The 6,119-nt window shown below is 31.2% G+C and overlaps 1 long non-coding RNA gene across 1 annotated transcript in view; it reads left to right on the top strand.

Annotated features, from left to right (window-relative positions):
* LOC117285996 overlaps window positions 1-6,119 on the top strand; it is a 66,054-nt gene that overhangs the window by 58,294 nt on the left and 1,641 nt on the right. Inside the window, exon 2 of the long non-coding RNA XR_004517106.1 lies at window positions 5,932-6,029. This is a non-coding gene — a long non-coding RNA (uncharacterized LOC117285996). The remainder of the gene's footprint in view (window positions 1-5,931; window positions 6,030-6,119) is intronic.

Below are 6,119 nucleotides of genomic sequence, written 5' to 3'. Positions count from 1 at the left end.
AAAAGTGGGGGGCAGGGACATAACTCATTGTGAAGGCCCTGAGTTCAATCCCCAGTACAAAAAAAAAAAGGAAAAGAAAAAATGATGTGTATGTGTGTATATATATATATATATATATATATTTAATGACCACTGAGGCTGAGGCAGGAGGATTGCTGCAAGTTTGAGGCCAGCTTGGGCTACATAGCGAATTGGTGGCTACTCTGAAAAACAAGTGATAACCTGTCCGCCAAATTTTTTAAAATAATTAAATGGATAAGAAATAGAGTGGAGGGCTGGGGATTCAGCTCAGTGGTTCTGCTGCCTCCCTTGAAAGCATAAGGACTGGAGTAGGAAAGTAGCACCCCTCCTCTTCAGCACTAATAGTTCAGTCACTGGTTTCTGTCACTGTTAGCAACTATTGCCAGAAATTCTGCCTGCCTCCTGGCCAAAAATTAAATATGAGAAAAAATAGCAAGCTATCATTATTTTAATGATTAACATTTCCCAGATCCCCCAATGCATCCCTTTCTAGCTGGCTTCTTGACTTTCTGACACACCTTTAATTGAGAAACTACCTAGAGTTCTCTTTACCTTTTATACACCAATGCTTCTAGATTTTCTGGGAAGAAAAAGAACTTTATGTATATCATCTATAAGCTATCTTATTTCTTATTCTCTGTGCAAAAAATGTATATGTCCCATATATATAAACATTTATTTACTTGTGTTTTTCTATGTTTCAATGTGAATTTTAAGGTTGCTAACCAATATGACAGGGAATGTCAAATTTAATAACTGCAAAAATACCTGTTCAATAATTTTATATTTAGGGATTTATTGATTACTTGAATTGGTTGACTTCATCATTTTTCACTTTACACTAAGTATAATCACAAATATTAAGTGAAGTTCTAGGTAAAACTTCAAATATTAATTTATTTGTGTAAGCCGCATTGCATTATGGTTCTCTAGAGGAACAGAATCCATCTAACATTTATCTATAATTATATAAGGGAATTATCAGGGAAGCTTACAGGGTCATAAACAGAAAAGCTCCAATGGCCACTGTGGACCATTAGAGGCATGTAAAAGTCTTTCCCTCTTCATTCTGTCCAAGTGACAAGTCTATTGGTTGGTGCCACTTATATCTAGGTTGGGTCTTTCCCCTTCAATTTGCTAGCATACATGTCACCCAGAATATACTAATCTTTTGTGACTCTTACTAAGTAGACATATTGCAATTAAGGATTGCACATATCTTTAACTAAATTTGCAGTGTACATACCAACTGCTCCTGCTTTTAGAAGCACACAATGATAGACTTTTTTAGCTTTAAGTTCTTTAGTTCAAGCAAGAATTTGTCACATCCATTCATGTAATAGAGTACATCCAGAGTTTGGGTCATTTTTTGTTGTTATTGATAAAAAAAGAAAATAGTCCATTGTTTTAAGATATCACACATAGTTACCCTTCCCGTGCTATACATTATGATACTTGTGTGGGTGAATTTCATTCAAAGACATATTTTGAGCTCATTTTAACAACTATTTATTTATTTATGAGACAAGGTCTCACTAAAAAGTCTAGGTTGGTCTTGAGCTCACTGTGTAGCGCTCCACCTCATGATCTACATCTTCAGCATCCCAAATGCTAGGATGAGATTTATGTCACCAGGCCTGGCTAGCAACTCGCTTTTAAAGAAGCCTCAAATAAATCCTTTAAATATTCACAGCAGAATTGTACGATAAGTCAGGAAAATAATGATAATTAAATCATTTTGCAATTAATATTTTAGCCATGACACAAAAAAGCTCTTATATTTGATTTTGAATTCTGTGTTATATACCATACACAATGAGAGTTGGGATCAAGAATTTCTCTACTTCATAAAAACTTAATTCATGTTAATCCTAAAATGCATATTTTTACTTTGCTGGAGGGAAATCCCCTATCATTAAAATCCAACTATCTCATGATTAATGTTTTTCTCCTATTTAGGTTATCAGTGGATCATTCAGCACTTCTCAACTGGAAATTAACTTGGATATTTGTTTAAAAGCACACTAGGCATTTCATGTACAGAATCTCTTTGGCTAGTATGTGAATAATTATTTAAATGCATGCACAAGATTTCACTATTTTTACTCATTTGCTTATCAATTCTCTGCATATTGCCTGACGCGATTTGAGGCAAAACCGCAAAGTGCCCCTCTGTCTTTTAGTTTATTTAAATCCTTTTAAAGGGATTTGGTTGCTGTCTTCACTGAATTGTTCTGCACACTTCAAACTTTCAGTTTGCTAGATAAGACTTTTTCTATTTTCTCCTGTGTGTGTGTCTAGGCAAAATATTCTCACTAGCTTATATTACATCTTTCTAATACACTTTTCTTTGTGTTTTCTTTTTTAACTTTTCCAATAAGGTCGATACATCCAAGAAATTTTGTCAGGTTCAATTTCAAAATAGTCATATAATAACTAAGCTCTAATTCTGCATTTCATGTTTTCCCTCTCTTTAAGAAAGCTGAAAAATATTAAATATTAAATATGGCCTCCTTACTAATTGCGAACATAATTAACAATATTAAAATTCACTTTCCTTAAATTTTGTGAGTATTTCACAGCTATATCAATATCAGAATTTTTATTTTCTTTTAACTATGGTATAAAAGTATTATGGATATACAAAAACCTGTACAAATCATTTAGATATAAGCTCATGAACCCATCTCCACAATCTATGCCATTAATACTTATTCCTACCCCCTTTATTATTGTTATTACTTACATGTATGTGTGTGTGCATCTATGTTAGAGCACATAACATCCACGCTGATAACAAAATAGAGTATTGAAAACTGTGGGCACTATTCTTCTGAGTAGACTTCAGGAGAATAGATCTTACATGTGTTGTATAAGTAATATTTTCTACTATTTTTACCTCCTCATTTTCTTTTTCTCTTATGCCTGGGAAATTACCATTCTACTCTCTACTTCTATTAGTTTGCCTGATATAGAGTCTTCACATAAGTTGAACCATGTTGTATTTAATCCATCTGTAACTGACTTGCTTAGCATAATGCCATTTAGGTTCATCCATGTTTTCACAAATAGCAAGACTTCCTCCTTTCTTTAAAACATTTGATGAATATGCACTTTCATTATCAATGCTTCTGTCCCTGAATGTTTAGGTTGATTTAATTTCTTGGCTTTTGTGCATAACACTGCAGAGAATATGGTAATACAGACATCTGTTCATGATCTCGGATTCAATATCTTTGGGTACATACCCAGAACTGAGGTTGCTGCATCATGATATTTCTGTTCTTATCCTCCATACTGGTTTCCATAGCAGCTTTGTCATTTTGTATTCCCACCAACAGTGTCACGCGTTTCAAATTTTCTACAGCTTTGCCAATATTTACCTTTTAGTTAATTATTTATTTAGCTATCTAGTCATAAAAGTTCGTACATTTTGACTATTAACATATTACAAGCAACATAAGTTGCAAATATTTTCCTTTTCCATATATTTCCTTTTAATTTTGTTGATGTTCCCTTTGCTGTAAGATCTCTTTTATTTAATATACTCTAACTTTTCTATTTAAATTTTATTTACCTGTGCTTTTGGTATGATGTCCATAAATCATTTCTCAGATTCAAATGTTGAGAATTTTTGTCTTTATGATTTCTTGAATGAGTCTTAGTATTTCAAGTTTTACCTTTAAGATTTTAATACATCTTGAGTTTTGTTTATTGTGAAATATATGGGTTCAATTTCATTATTTTTCAAGTGGACATCCAGTTGTCCCAAAACTATTTATTGAGTAAAATTTTTTTTTTCCTCTTTACTCCTATGATGAAAATCAAGAATATTTAATTCTGGGTACTCTATTCTATTCCATTGGACTACATTTGTTATATCAATACCATACTATTTTAATTACTAATCCCCATTTTCACCATGAGTATTCAACTTAGTATTGTAAAAACTAGTTAAAAAACTAGGCAAGTGACAAAAATGCTGAATCATTTTTTGAAAATGACATGATCTCAAAGCTTATAATGAAAACAAATAAATCAATGTACAAACGTTAGTTTGATTTTTATACATTAAACTATTTAAATGAAAGTTAAAAATAATCCAATTTACAAAATAAAAAAGAGAATAAGATACTTAGAAATATAATTGACTAAAGAATTGAATGTATTATACATTGAAATCTGTAAAGTCTAATGGAATGTTTTATAAGAAGATACAAATATACCAAAATCACATCAAATTATGAATTTGATGATCTAATATTGTCATTGTGTCAATATTATCCAAAGGATTTATGGGCTCTATGCTATCATTTTCAGGAGCAGTTTTTAGTATATGTGCTGCCAAAGCGAACTCTTAGGAACAATTTTTAAATGCATTGATTTTATTTATATCATTTTTCCTATGTATTTACAGTTTACTTTAGAAACAGTGAGATATATCTGAAAATATACCCCCTTACTCATTTTCTAATGAATGTTTCATGATTTAGCAAAATTTTATTAACAATTTATATTACTTTTATTGAAATTGATGGAGATGTGTAGGTAATGTGTCATCAGAATATTAATCTTCATCCAAACTTATCCAATCAAACTGCTCATTTAAACACAAAAATAACCAAGCTAATAATTTTTTTTCTTTTCCCCATAACTAAACTTTTATAAGTATAATTGTAACAGATTTAGAATATTTAAAATACTTTATGAGAGTAAAGATAGATGTCCTAAAAATTATGAAAACTTTCATGTTTCCCTTTCATAATCAAACAAGATCACCAAGTAGTAAGTTAAACAAATCTCTTAGAATTAATTGTGTATTGTATGTTTACAAGAAAATTTAGTATTTACTAGAGTAGATCACTTGCATGTTTTCAAAAGAAAGTATATGTTTTTGAACTAAATAAGGTCATAGTGTCATGACATTTTCTCTATTCCTATACTTTATCATAAAAAGTGTACTTGTGCCCTTCTATTGGACAGTGCTATTATGGTTTCTGTTCCTCTTTTTTTTTTTTAACGATCTTTCTTCTTTTTTCTCTTTCCTTCCTCCTACTTTTCCTAGATTCTTTCTGTTCCCTTTCTATAATATGAGTGAAATACATAACATAAAGTATCATCACTGCACAGCATTCAAAAAGTATGGTGCCTCTTTTGGCTAACGTAATTCTCATTCCACATTTGTCACTTGACTCAGCAACTTACTGAGTGAGACTTAATACTTGGCCAATGAGAAGAAGACTGAATCTGCTTAAATATTCAATTCCCATGGAACTGTTGACTTATAAATAATCTAGAAATTAGAATATAGCACATTTCATGTATACGTTCATTTTTTTAAATATAAAAGAGAGCAATGGTATTTCTACATCTCAATAATTTTGCAGGAAAAGTAAAGCCTCAGTTCACAAATGCTTCCATTTGCTAACAATTCGATTCACAAATGAAAGCTTTTGCTGAAATAGTATTTTGCACTTCCAGTGACAAACACAACCACAGCCACCTTCCCCACACAAACACAAACACAGCCATCTACACCCCAGATCATAAAACAGCATTGGTGCTATAGTGGTTAGAATAGCTGCCTTCCAAAATCATAAAACAAATTAAAAACATGAATCAAGGTCACCCTGTAATATTTTTTAAAGAAAATTTGTCCCCAGATTATACATTGGGAATCCTGAAAGAAAATGTTACATCTTTGGAAAGTGGTGGCATGGTTTTTCTTTATTTCTTTCTCTCACTTTCTACATCATTTCATTTTCCATTGTTTTATTATTGTATGAGAAGGATAAAATTTTCTAAGATAAATAATATTTGTATATAAGAAAAGGTGCAATTGTGAAACAATATTAAGTGACAATGCTTTCATTACTACAATATTTTATGCTTCCTATTTTTTGGCTCTAGAATATGATTGCAGAATATCAGGAAATATGTTCATCAAAATATCAGAAAATAATGGAAGTGAATTAATAATGCTGAGCATCCTAAAGTCAGTTCATAAGGTAATGTATTATTTTTTCTCCTTGAGTTTATTGGTACATTTTAGATATGCGGTACAGTTGCATTCATCATTGGGGTCTTGTACCTTTACA

Source organism: Fukomys damarensis, unplaced genomic scaffold, assembly GCF_012274545.1.
Source record: "Fukomys damarensis isolate Sample0158 unplaced genomic scaffold, DMR_v1.0_HiC HiC_scaffold_14, whole genome shotgun sequence".
In the NCBI taxonomy this organism is placed as follows: Eukaryota; Metazoa; Chordata; class Mammalia; order Rodentia; family Bathyergidae; genus Fukomys; species Fukomys damarensis.
Note: the sequence above shows the minus strand (reverse complement) of the source record. Positions and strands in the feature narration are given on the sequence as shown.